Source organism: Citrus sinensis, chromosome 2, assembly GCF_022201045.2.
Source record: "Citrus sinensis cultivar Valencia sweet orange chromosome 2, DVS_A1.0, whole genome shotgun sequence".
Lineage (NCBI taxonomy): Eukaryota > Viridiplantae > Streptophyta > Magnoliopsida > Sapindales > Rutaceae > Citrus > Citrus sinensis.
In genome coordinates this window covers 17,019,190-17,034,380 of record NC_068557.1, presented here as the reverse complement: position 1 = coordinate 17,034,380, position 15,191 = coordinate 17,019,190, and positions in this window count along the sequence as shown.

Here is a 15,191-nt window from a genome sequence, read left to right as displayed (position 1 = left end):
TTCAAACATTGAGGACAATGTTTCATTCTGGTTGGGGGGAGGGAATAGTCGACAATTGTGGAATTTTGGTTAAGTTTTTACTAATTTTTTGTTGTAGAAACTAACTGTTGCTAACTTTTTGTGTTGAAGATGGCTGAATATGGAGTGTAGTGACTCTAGAAACGCATCTTCATCGTTTATAAAAAAAAAAAAAAAAAAAAAAATTTAGACATTTTCTTTTTCTTTATTATGTGTTTATGTTTATTTTTCTTCTTTTTAATTTCTCCTCTATAAATATACATTTTCCAACTTTTGAGTCGAAGATGGCTGAATATGGAGTGTAGTTCCTCTAGAAACGCATCTTCTTTAAAAAAAAAAAAAAAAAAAATCATTTTCGTTTTCTATCATTTTACGTGTAACTTTCCTAATTAGTTTTTATGCATCATTTTCACATTTCTGCATGCATATTTTCCTTTCATGTTTAGAATAGGTTGGGGGGTAGAATGTTGTTAAAAAAAAAATTTGTGTTATTTGTTTTAACATTGGATGACATGATTAATTTCAAATTTTATTATTTGTATTATCTTTGGTCTTAAGTGATGTTACGCTATGTTTGCTACTTTACATGTTGATGTCGGAGACAAATATGAGTTGCTTGAAGGAATGAACATGTCATAAATAAGTGCCAAGTGAGTTGTTGAGCCTATCATTTTCTTGGAGAGTAACCCTTTTGCCCATTCTCTATACAGCTTAGCAGTTTATTATTTTATACACGATCTCTACATTTCTTTTGAGTTAACCCTTTAAAAAAAATGGTAAAAAAAAAAAAAAGAAAAAAAAAAAGAAAAAAAAAGAGTGTGTTGCTACATTTGGAGGCCCATCTAACTAGTAGATATGGAAAATTATTTAGAGCCCTAAAAGACGATGGAGAGGCCATCTTTGATCCGTTTGAGCCTTTCAAGCCATCCCTTTTATTTAATATCCATAGTTAACCCTTTTGAGCCTTTAAAAAAAAAAAAACATTTTCTTTGTCAACTTATCATCTTGACCCACTCCGATTTGGAGTATTACCTGATATCTTATAAGTTCCATCACCTATGTATGTTTGAGAAAATGTAAATAATTATTTTGTTCAGTGAAGTTATGCCAAATAAAAGCAAAAAAAAAAAAAACAAAAAAAAAAACAAAAACAAAAACAAAAGTTGTTGTTTCAAAAGAATAAAAATAGGTGAAATCCACCTTGCAACTTCCAAAAAAAAAAAAAAAAAAATTCTCTGCATTTTTCTCAAACATACACTTTGTTTTCCTTATTTTCCTTCTTTGTTAGCCATGTCCCTAGCCTACGTTTCGTCCTAATAAAAGTCCTTCTTGATTTTAGGGAACTATAGTTTGAAGTAGAAGCTAGTTATATGGGCTAAAAAGATGTAGTGATGCATAATTAAAAAAAAAAAAGATAAATAAAGTGGGTTGACTAACATTTTATTTGACTTGAAATCGTATTATTTCTAAGCTGAGGGCATATTTATTTCATCTTGGTGAGAGCATGTGATATCACTTCTTTATTATTTTCTCTCTCAATTACCATTCATTGGAGTGACTATTTTTATTGGGATTAATTTATTTGTGAGAGTGTCACTACTTCCAGTGAGATTTTGGGGTTTGACATGTCATTCTTGAGAGTAGCTAAAACAAAGTCTACTGGGCTAATTCATGTGGATGGTTGATGTGGGTGTGATGTTGCTTTAGACTGGAGATAATGCTTGTACTTTTATTTGATTGCTATCATTAATCTGATGGAATAAATACGAGTGTTTCTATTAAAACAAAAAAAAAATTATTTTGAATTTGAATTTTGTTTTCGCTTTATTTGCTAGGAACTAGCAATAAGCTGGTTGGGGGGTGTGTTGAGTGTTAGAAAATGCATATTTATAAAGGAGAAAACCGTCATTTTACATTTCAAGTCTTACTAACAACCCTTACTTTTATGTATTTAACATTCTTATGATTTAATTACGTGTGTTTTATTTTAATTAAGTAATTTATGTATTTTAGGGGCATTATAGTCATTTCACAATAAAGGAGAGATCAGACGGCAAAACGGACATCACTTTTGAACTCAGGACGGTCGAAAACCTTAGGAGGAGCATAAAAGGAAAAATGGCACTATTCACATGTACGGTACTATTCACGTGTACGATACTGTATACGTTACTGTTCACGACACTGTTCACATAGACGGATGATGACGTGGCATTGACCGATGATGTGGCATTGACTGATGAGGTGTCACGATCCTGTTGGACTAAAATTCTTATGTACTGTTGATGGTGACGTGGCAGCATATCAGTGGACGAAAAATCTCGCGTACGGTGCATGCATCACACAGGATTATTTTCAACCAAACCGCGTTACTGTTCATCCGGGTCAAACCGCGTTACTGTTCAAAGTCGGGTCAAACCGTGTTACTGTTCATCCGCGTGGTCAAACCGTGGACTGTTGACTGATGATGTGGCGCAATCCTGAGCGTCCAAACTATTTTTAATCCGATGGCCATGATTTACTCCATGTATCTATAAAAAGGGGGCCTCCCCCCCCTAATTTGATATCTCTGAATCTATTTTTGGGATCCATTTTCTGTAATTCCTTCTCCATCTTGTATTTTCTTCGTATTTTAATAAATTCCCATTTTGCCCCTAGTTCAATTATGAGTGGCTAATTTTCTTTCAAGCTTGGGTTGAAGGTGAAGTCTCAACATGTGTCATGGGCTTAATTTGGTAAATTTATTTTCTCTTCCCCTCTAATTTTTGTGGATGTTTTGACTTCTCGTCGACAAATAATAATAGTCTTGTCTAGATACCGCCTTGGTTACACCGGCTCTCTAGTATAAGGTTATTATTATTTGGCACGATAAGCCCTTAGCACCATATTGATTAGAGCGTGGTTCATGAGGTATGGATTCCCCCCTCATGATTTAATTGGCATTAATAAGGAATATTTAGCCCATGATGCATGTTGATACGGATCCAGATACCCAAGTACGTCATTTCAATAGAATTCTCTTCAATTTATTCTCACCATTTCAATACTAATTTTAGAATTTATTCTCTCCATTTTAATTTAAGTTTTAGCATATTCCAATTATTTCCACCACAAATCCAATCACCCATTCACAAAATTAATTCTACACAATTAAAATCCACCTCCTCGTGGGATCGACACTCGTCACCATTAATCTATACTACAACAGATTCGTGCGCTTGCGAGTACATTAAAATTTGCACAACACTCATCATGATGAATTTGTTTTGATTTTAATGATTATTTAATGCCTAAGCATGAAAAATAAGTGATATGCTTTAATTCTCAATCTTTGAATACTTACATATTTCATGATTGTGTGAGGTATATGCATGATAGATGAGTTATATGTTATTTCTTGTATTATAAATGATCATGGTGGAGAATTTGAAAATCATGCATTTGAGATTTTTTTAATGATTTTCCATTAAGCATAAATTTTCATCACTTAGGACTCCACAACAAAATGGAGTTGTAGAGAGAAAGAATAGGTCTATTAAAAAAAAAAATGGCTAGGACCACATTGATTAGACTTCATCTCAATAATACTCTCTATGAGCTTTGGAATTATAGAAAACCCAACATTAGTTATTGCAAAGTTTTTTGGATGCAAATGTTTTATTTTGAGCACAAAAGATAATCTTGGCAAATTTGATCCAAAATTTGATGTTGGTATTTTTCTTGGTTATTCAATCACAAGCAAAATTTATAGAGTGTATGACAAAAGAACTTTGATTGTGGAAGAATTTATACATGTTATATTTGATGAGTCTAATTCTTCCTCTATGGAGAAAGTTGTTGTTGATGATAATGTAGATGAAAAGCTACAAGAAGATTATCAAATGATAGCCAAAAGAACACACCACTTGAAAATCAAGAGGAGCAACACGCGGAGTAAAATGAAGGTACTTCTCAAACACTCCCTAAAGAGTGGAGGTATGTTTCTTCTCACCCTAATGACTTAATTTTGAAAGATCCATCACAAGATGTAATTACTAGATCATCATTTAAAAATATATGTAAGTATGGATTTGATCACTTGTTATTTAACTCATAATTATGGCTTTTCTTAATAGTTATGTTAATTTTGATGATCCATATATTGGCATATGTTGATTTTGATGATTTATACATTGTCATTATGTACTTATGCTTTGCTTAAGTTTTGATGATAAAGTTTGTGCTTTGATGATTCCATTGTATTTGATGAAATTTGATCTTATGGGATCTATGATTGGTGAATGGATGCATTTTTTGTTCTTTATTGATGTATTGTCGAATATGGATTACTTGCTTTAAATGATATCAAAAAGGGGAGAAATACATGATCATTGAGATCTTGGCGCATATGAGAGTGTAAGTTATATTAAAATGTCACATTAGATCTTTGATGAGTTTAGTTGTCTTGATTTCTAAAATGTGATTAGTAATTACAGAGCTTGAATTGTTGACATTATGCTCTTATGACTTTTGCATTCCCTTGCTTAGCTTATTACTTGTTCTATTTTGGATAATATGCTTTTTAAACATTTTTATTGTCCAAAGGGGGAGACAAAGTAATAAATCATTTTAATGATGTAAATTGGGGGAAATAACATGCATTTTGAGCATTCTTTTAATGGTTGATATATGATTATGGAATCATCGGATTTAATTGTTACAAGTGTTGGGGGAATTCATATTGATTTTGATGATTAATGATTGTATGTGCATTGCTTGATAAATTGATGGAGTTATTGGTTTGTTATAATTGTTGAAGCTTATATATTTTTAATCATATTGTGTATTTGAGGATTTGTTCATTTTTAAAGGGGAGACTTTGTCGATTTTTTTTTTTTTGCACAAAATGGGTAATATCTTCATTGAATTATTTTTAATGATTTTGTTTCGATTGCATCTATCTATCTTTTCTTTTTTTTTTATGATGAAAGGGGAGATAAATATTATATGTTTTTGGATAAAATCATTTCGGTTAAAATTTTAAATTGGCCATATATTTAGGGGGAGCATACAATATGATTTTGAATAATATGCATTTTGAGTAATTATTTTGATAATTGATATTTGATTATGATGATGATTTTGATAATTTTGAGATATGACGATTTGATTACATGGGTGTTTTATATGATAATTTCATGTTATGAGTTGTTGATTTGGTAATTAATGGAATAATGGTTCATGATATTTTGGTGTGATTATTTGTGTATGGAGTTGGCTTTTATCGTGATCTATAATAATTTGGATGTGATATTACTAATCTTGTTTTTGAGGTGATGCTTGTTGTTAGGGGGAGATTTTGTTGAAATTTCTATTCAGACATCATGGGTAAAAAATTTGCTACTTTTATTCTTTTCCTTTACGTTTTATTTTTTATGATGAAGGGGGAGAAGAATACATGTTTTTCAAATTTATAAAAATTTGCTATTTTTTTCTTTGCCAATTAAGTTTTTCTTTTTGATGATGAGGGGGAGAAAAATCCATGTATTTAAATATGTTAATTTAGCTAATTGGCAAATTGTAAAAGAAGATTATATTTAGGGGGAGCAATTTGTGGAATCATTATTTAAATACATGAAATGTTTGTCATCATCAAAAAGGGGGAGATTGTTAACATATATGTTTCCATAATATTGATTTTGATGATAAAAAACAAGATTAAGAATGATTAATCTTTTAAGCCCAAATTATTTAATATTCTTTTTAAATAAATCATTATTTTTACATTATAAAGGTTTTATATTTAATGGAAAAATGATTTTATGAAATTGATTTTTTTTATTCTTTTTAAATAAATCATTATTTTCACATTATAAATGTTTCATATTTAATGGAAAAATGATTTTATGAAATTGGTTATTTTTCAAAGTTTATGGTTTAATTGAAAGCATTTTGAAAACTTTGAAATAAACAAGTATTGCTTGAAATTTTGGTGGACTTATTTGAAAAGTGTCATAGCATTTTGGGCTATAACATAATTTCAGAAAGTTTTGGGATTAACAAAGCATTACTTAGAAATTCTGAAATTGGACCTATTTGCAACGTTTCATAACGTTTTGGGCTATAGTATAGTTTTGTAAAGTTTTGGGGTCCAAATATAATTTTAGAAAATAGTGTACTGTGCAAGTTACTGTAGCAATCACTGTAGCAACGGCTAACCGTTTATTTAAAAACGGCTAACCGATAATTTCCAGAAAGCATGTTCTGCAAAGTATTGTTAAAATGATGATTCTGGAAACTTCTGGAAACTAACGGTGAACCGTTTACTGAAAACGGTTAACCGATTATTTCCAGATTGCTAACCTTGAACCGTTTAGTAAGAACGGTTAAACCAAATTTGTTTTGCAGGTGTCTGGAAATTAACGGCGAAAGGGTAAGCCTAAACGGCTAACCGTTTATTTGAAAATTGGCCCAACGGTAACTTTGACCAGCCTAAACAGTTAACCGTTAATGGTTAACGGCGAACCGTTTTCGAGCAGACAGTCTATAACGGCTAGTTTTTCAGCTCCAACTATAAATAAGCTCAATCTAATTCAAACAAGAAGAATTCCAACGATCATCATTGAGCAAAATATTGAGAATACAACTTTCATTGAGCTTTAAATCTTTGTATTCATCTTATTCATTCACACATTGAGCTTTCACTTGTGATCAAACACATTGTGTGAGAGAGATTCATTTGTAATCTTTTTTGTAAAATCAAGTTAAAAGATTGTAAGTGTTGGGATACACTTGGGTTAAGAGATTGGGGATAATCTCTTGTTGTAAAGGTCCATTGACACCTTGGAAGTCAATTGTAAGCGTTTGAAGCCTTGGAGGCTTGCTTAGTGGAATCCTCAAGCCCGGTGTGCTTGGAGACGTGGACGTAGGCGGGGATTGCCGAACCACGTAAAAATCCTTGAGTTTGCTTTCTCTTCCCCTACTCATTTATTATTGTGCTTTTATTGAATTTATTGTTTTCGAATTTATTAAGGCATTAGATTAAATTGTTGTGTGGTTTGCCTAGGATAATTTTTAAAATCCCAATTCACCCCCCTCTTGGGTTGCCTAGTTAGTATTTCACATTCATCTTGATGAAAATGCTAAATCTACTAGGGAAATGCAACGTCGGTTAAATCCTAATATGAAAGAAGTTGTTAGAACTGAAGTCCTTAAACTATTAGATGCAGGTATCATTTACCCAATTTCTGATAGTTCATGGGTCAGTCCTGTACAAGTTGTCCCTAAAAAGTCAGGAGTTACAGTAGTTACCAATGCTGATAATGAATTGATACCAACTAGAGTAACTACAGGATGGCGTGTATGCATTGATTATAGAAAGTTGAATTCTGTCACACGTGAAGACCATTTTCCTTTACCATTTATTGATCAAATGCTTGATAGATTAGCAGGCCATGAATTTTATTACTTTTTAGATGGCTACTCAGGATATAATCAGATTCCCATAGCACCAAAAGACCAAGAGAAAACCACTTTCACTTGCCCTTTTGGCACTTTTGCATATAGGAGGATGCCATTTGGATTATGTAATGCACCTGCTACATTTCAACGATGCATGTTAAGCATTTTTTCTGATATGGTTGAACGATTCCTTGAAGTCTTGATGGATGATTTTTCTGTTTTTGGTGACTCGTTTGATCAATGTTTACATCATCTAACACTAGTTCTACAGAGATGTATCGAGAAGAATTTGGTCTTAAATTGGGAGAAGTGTCATTTTATGGTAAAACAAGGTATTGTTCTCGGTCACATCATTTCAAGCAAAGGTATTGAGGTTGACAAAGCCAAGGTGGATCTCATTTCTAATCTTCCTCCACCCAAAACAGTCAGAGAAGTAAGATCTTTCCTTGGGCATGCTGGTTTCTATAGACGTTTCATTAAAAATTTTAGCAAAGTTTCTAGACCCTTATGCAATTTACTTGCTAAGGATGTACCTTTTATCTTTGATGATTCATGTCTTGTGGCCTTTGAAAAACTAAAGCAGTTGTTGACATCATCACCCATCATTCAGCCCCCAAACTGGAGCTTACCATTTGATCTTATGTGTGATGCATCTGATTATGCAGTAGGAGCAGTATTAGGACAAAGAGTTGATCGAATTCCCCATGTTATTTACTATGCTAGTATGACATTGAATGATGCACAGTTGAACTATTCAACTACTGAAAAAGAAATGCTAGCAATAGTGTTTGCATTAGAGAATTTTCGGTCTTATCTCATTGGTTGTAAAATAATTGTATTCACAGATCATGCTGCTCTTAAATATCTTCTCACAAAGAAAGATGCAAAAGCTAGACTAATTCGTTGGGTGTTACTTTTGCAGGAATTTGACTTGAAATTTAAAGATAAGAAAGGCACAGAAAATGTTGTGGCGGACCATCTCTCTCGTCTCCATTTTGACACAATTACAGAGCCATTAATATTGAATGAGTCATTTCCAGATGAATAATTAATGAGTGTGGAATTATTACCTTGGTATGCTGATATAGTTAATTATCTTGTTACAGGTCAACTTCCAGAGCATTGGACCAAGCAAGACAAGGCTAAATTCTTTGCAGAAATAAAGAATTTCTTTTGGGATGACCCGTATTTGTTCAAGTATTGTGCAGATCAAATTGTTAGACGATGTGTCCCAGAAAATGAAATTCAGAATATTCTTTCATTGTGCCATGAACAAGCTTGTGGAGGCCATTTCAGTGTTAAGAAAACAGCGACTAAAGTTTTACAATGTGGTTTCTATTGGCCAACTATATTTCGAGACGCTTACACTTTATGTTCTTCATGTGATAGGTGTCAACGAATGGGGAGCATTACACGAAGGAACATGATGCCACTAAATCCAATTTTAGTGGTTGAGATTTTTTATGTATGGGGTATCAACTTCATGGATCCCTTTCCCCCTTCTTTTGGCCATCAATACATATTGGTTGCTGTTGACTACGTATTGAAATGGGTAGAAGCAATTCCATGTAGAACCAATGATCACAAGGTGGTGATAGGATTTTTGAAAAGCAACATTGTTTCGCGCTTTGGATTCCCTCGAGCAATAATCAGTGATGGTGGTGCCCACTTTTGTAATAAAGCATTCAAAGCGCTTTTGACAAAGTATTCAATCACACACAAAGTGGCGACCCCATATCATCCGCAAACCAGTGGCCAAGTTGAGATCTCCAATCGAGAAATAAAGCACATATTAGAAAAGACGGTGAGGCCGGACAGAAAAGATTGGTCATTAAGACTTGATGATGCCTTATGGGCATATAGAACGGCTTTCAAGACCCCGATTGGGATGTCACCCTACAGGATAGTGTATGGAAAAGCTTGCCACCTACCTGTGGAACTCGAGCATCGTACGTATTGGGCCATCAAGAAATTCAACTTTGACATGCAGCAAGCCAGCTCAGAAAGAAGATTACAACTGGCAGAACTTGAAGAAATTCGCAATGACGCATACGACAATGCCAAGATTTACAAGCAACGAATGAAAGTCTTTCACGACAAGCAAATTATGAGAAAATCTTTCACTCCAGGTCAAAAAGTGCTTTTATTCAATTCTCGCTTGCACCTATTCCCAGGTAAGTTACGCTCTCAATAGTCTGGTCCCTTTATTGTTTATACTGTTTTTTGACATGGGGCAATTGAAAATAAGGATCCAAAGAACAGTGTCACGTTTAAAGTTAATGGTCAAAGATTAAAGCCATATCTAGAGTACCAACCATATGGAGAAGACACCGAAATAAATTTGAGTGACCCACCAGATTTGAATTGATTTTTTTTTCTTTCCGTTGATTTGATTTTTCTTTCTTTCTTTTTATTATTCTTTTGCTAATTGAAATTATTTTTGCATAAATTTGTTTGTTTTACCATTGAGTTTTTTCTTGTCATTGTTAATCATGAGTACCATACTTAGACCGTTCCTCCTGAACATTCTTAAACCACTTCAACGTGTCAAAACTCATCTAAAAAAGCAGATTCAATTTTGTAAAACAGATCGCATTTGGGCTCTACAACCACCAGAGTTAGTAGCCTATGTTGAGAATCTAGAAAGCCAACTCCGAGATATTGAGAGAAGTGTTTACGACATCCAGTTGGAGCTTGAGGTAAATTCAATAAGAGGACGATTTTAATTTTCTTTGTGTGTTTTGATTTGTTTTTCTGTTTGTGTGCTTTAGTTAGTTACCCCGGTAAAGTGGCGGATAACAGTACTCCGTGACAATCAAGTCGGTTACTTCAGTTTCCCATAATAACTGACATTCTGAGGTGAAAGTATGGACAGAAACAGGATTCTAGCGAAGCTTCACAAGCGATTCCCTTCACTTCCTTAGAATGCCCTCCTTACGATCTATAAAGCTCGGTCCAAACGCATGCGATTACTCATGAAGAATAACATACCTGCTGACATCCGTTGGTTAATCAAGGCTAAAGTACGATTGGCAGGTGAGTTACCTCCAAAATTTATTGCATACATGCTTGGTTGTGGTAAAGGAAATTATGCAAGAAAACGACGAGCTCAAAGAATTTCTGTTGCTTGTCATAAGTGTGCCTGAATGAGATGCGATAAAAACCCATGTTCTTTAGGAATGGTGTCTGACAATAGGGAAGATAGGATTCAATTCATTAGGGATGGCTTGAATAAGAAGTCATTGGATGATATCCTTCTGTCTCTAGAAACGCATCCCAGTGGATATGTGCAAGGAGCGATTCTCCAGTTATGGCCATTATTCCAGAAAGAGCATGCACGATATAGTCTCGGGAATCTGACTATAAATGACCTTGTTTGCCAGTTTATAAGAAAACTATATGGGAAGCCCATCCTCGACCCATAGAGGGCGTTCAAGCCGTTTCTGGAAGTAAAACCAGAGGAAGATGTGAGCCACAGTCGCAACTACCTGTAAATATCCTTTTACTTTACTGTTATTTTATTTCACTATTGTTTTATTGTTTGCATTATTGTCTTTAATAATTTTATTACTGTTTGCTTTTTTCTTTTTACTGTTTCCTTTTTGACTCGCGAGCCATGTGCTTCACGCGTTATTTGACACTGACATGTTACCTCATTCACAACTGTGATCCACTGTCACCAAGATTCTTACATGTGATTTCTTTTTTGTCAAGCACTCACAAATTGTTTTTGAGAAGTATCACAATGGCAGCTACTCCCAATAGACAATTCAAGAACATTTGTGTGCTTTCTGGATTTAACTATGGCAAACATAAAGAGTTCGTGGAGGCAGCCATAGATCTTGGTCGAATCATAGCAGCGAGAAAATTACACTTGGTGTATGGAGGAGGTAACCGAGGGTTATCAAAAATGGTCTCAAAAGCAGCTTTTATAAGAGGAAGTTAAGTGTTAGGCATAGAGTCCTAAAACCATTGGGCAGTTCGTCTGACTCATCAACTGGAGAAGAGTTAGTCGTCTCAGGTATGCAAGAAAGAATAACTGAAATGCTTAATAATGCTGATGCTTTTATTTTCCTTCCAGGAGATCTTGCAACACTAGAGGCATTTATCACACTAGCATCTTGAGCCCATCTGCACATTCACTAGAAACCCATCGGTTTGTTAAATGTCAATAACTTTTATAATGGCTTTATCGCATTTCTTAACCATGCAATAAAAAACTATTTCATTCCTTCTAATGTGAAAAAAACTTTTTATTTGTGCTCACACTGCTAATGAGCTACTTGATCTGTTACAAGCTTATAAACCGAAGCCAGACCCCTGGACCTTTGTGTTGGAGCGCCCAAATAATGATAGTAACAGTAGCCGCAGTAAGAAGTACAAATTAGATTTAACTCTCCGCTTGTAAATATTTTCTTCTGTGTTGCACCACCCAGGTGATGTCTTCTAAACTCTATTTCTTTCCTTTCAAACATTGAGGACAATGTTTCGTTCTGGTTGGGGGGAGGGAATAGTCGACAATTGTAGAATTTTGGTTAAGTTTTTACTAATTTTTTGTTGTAGAAACTAACTGTTGCTAACTTTTTGTGTTGAAGATGGCTGACTATAGAGTGTAGTGACTCTAGAAACGTATCTTCATCGTTTAAAAAAAAATTAAAAAACAAAAAAAAATTCAGACATTTTCTTTTTCTTTATTATGTTTTGATGTTCATTTTTTCCTCTTCTTTTTAATTTCTCCTTATAAATATATATTTTCAAATTTTTGAGTCGAAGATGGCTGAATATGGAGTGTAGTGCCTCTAGAAACGCATCTTCTAAGTAAAAAAAAAAAAACAATTTTCGTTTTCTATCATTTTAAGTGTAACTTTTCTAATTAGTTTTTATGCATCATTTTCACATTTCTGCATGCATATTTTCCTTTCATGTTTATAATAGGTTGGGGGGTAGAATGTTGTTTAAAAAAAAATTGTGTGATTTGTTTTAACATTAGATGACATGATTAATTTCAAATTTTCGTATTTGTATTATCTTTGGTCTTAAGTGATGTTACATTATGTTTGCTACTCTACATGTTGATGTCGGAGACAAATATGAGTTGCTTGAAGGAATGAACATGTCATAAATAAGTGCCAAGTGAGTTTTTGAGCCTATCATTTTTCTTGGAGAGTAACCCTTTTGCCCATTCTTTATACAGCTTAGCAGTTTACTATTTTATACACGATCTCTAGATTTCTTTTGAGTTAACCCTAAAAAAAAAATTGTAAAAAAAAAAAAAGAAAAAAATGTGTGTTGCTACATTTGGAAGCCCATCTAACTAGTAGATATGGAAGATTATTTAGAGCCCTAAAAGACGATGGAAATGCCATCTTTGATCCGTTTGAGCCTTTCTAGCCATCCCTTTTATCAAATATCCATAGTTAACCCTTTTGAGCCTTTAAAAAAAAAAAAACTTTTCTTTGTCAAACTTATCATCTTGACCCACTCCGATTTGGAGTATTATCCAATGTTTTATAAGTTCCATCACCTATTCATGTTTGAGAAAAATGTAAATAATTATTTTATTTAGTGACGTTGTGCCAAGCAAAAGCAAAAAAAAAATTGTTTAAAAAAAAGAAAAAATAATAATAATAACAGTAATAGGTGAAATCCACCTTGCAACTTCCACAAAAAAAAAAAAATTCTCTACATTTTTCTCAAACATACATTTTATTTTCCTTATTTCCCTTCTTTGTTAGCCATGTCCCTAACCTACATTACATCCTAATAAAAGTCTTTCTTGATTTTAGGGAACTATAGTCTGAAGTAGAAGTTAGTTATATGGGCTGAAAAGATGTAGTGGTGCATATAAAAAATAAATAAATTGGGTTGACTAACATTTTTTTTATTTGACTTGAGATCGTATTATTTCTAAACTGAGGGCATATTTATTTCATCTTGGTGAGAGCATGTGATATCACTTCTTTATTATTTTCTCTCAATTACCATTCATTGGAGTGACTATTTTTATTGGGTTTAATTTCTTTGTGAGAGTGTCACTACTTCCAATGAGATTTTGGGGTTTGACATGTCATTCTTGAAAGTAGCTATAAGAAAGTCTACTGGCCTGATTCACGTGGATGGTTGATGTGGGTGTGATGTTGCTTTAGACTGGAAATAATGCTTATACTTTTATTTGATTGCTATCATTAATCTGATTGAATAAACACGAGTGTTTCTAAATAATAAAAAAAATCATTTTGGTTTTGAATTTTGTTTTCGCTTTATTTGCTAGGGACTAGCAATAAGCTGGTTGGGGTGTGTGTTGAGTGTTAGAAAATGTATATTTATAAAGGAGAAAATCGTCATTTTACACTACAAGTTTTACTAACACCTTTACTTTTATGAATTTAACTTTCTTTTGATTTAATTCTGTTTGTTTTATTTTAATTAGGTATTTTATGTATTTTAGGGGCATCATAGTCATTTCACAATAAACGAGAGATCAGATGGCAAAACGGACATCACTTTTGAACTCAGGACGGTCGAAAACCTTAGGAGGAGCATAAAAGGAAAAATGGCACTGTTCACATATACGATACTATTCACGTGTACGGTACTGTATACGTTACTGTTCACATAGACGGACGATGACGTGGCATTGACCGATGATGTGGCATTGACTGATGAGGCGTCACGATCCTGTTGGACTAAAATTCTTATGTACTGTTGATAGTGACGTGGCAGCATATCAGTGGACCAAAAATCTCGCGTACGGTACATGCATCACACAGGATTATTTTCAACCAAACCGCGTTACTGTTCAACCCGGGTCAAACCGTATTACTATTCATCCACGTGGTCAAACCGTGTTATTATTCTTTTCCCCTGTAATTTTTGTGGATGATTTGACTTTTCGTCGACAAATAATAATAATCTTGTCTAGATACCGCATTGGTTACACCGGCTCTCTAGTACAAGGTTATTATTATTTGGCACGATAAGCCCTTAGCACCATATTGATTAGAGCGTGGTTCATGAGGTGTGGATTCCCCCCTCATGATTTAATTGGCATTAATAAGGAATATTTAGCCCATGGTGCATGTTGATACAGATCCAGATACCCAAGTACGTCATTTCAATAGAATTCTCTTCAATTTATTCTCGCCATTTTAATTTAAGTTTTAGCATATTCCAAATCATTTTCACCACAAATCCAATCACCCATTTACAAAATTAATTCTACCCACAATTAAAATCCACCTCCTCGTGGGATCGACACTTGTCACCATTGATCTATATTACAATAGATTCGTGCATTTGCGAGTTCAATAAAATTTGCACAACATACGTCTCACCATGTCAATTGCCAATAACACCCAATGGCCACTAAACAAAGTAAAAATTGTTCTCACACATAAATTACAAGTAAAAGTTTTTAACTTCGTGATTAATCTACTAAATAAAGAATATGGCTAGCAAATAAAAAAGGTTATACCCAGGGTTATATGGGAATACGATGACTTGTCCCAATTCTGCCAAGCCTAAAAGTTTTGAAATGTATTGAGTTCTGTCTTTGAAGCTGGCCCTTGTATATAGCTTCTTAAAAAGCCCAAACTGAACCGGCTTAGTACTTCCATTGCTCTCTATCTCCTCATCCAAGTGTCTAAGAAGAAACAAACATATATAACGAAGTAAGTTTGAATAAAGGAAACAAAAGAATAGCTCCAAGTTTACTAAAAAATAAGCAATGATTT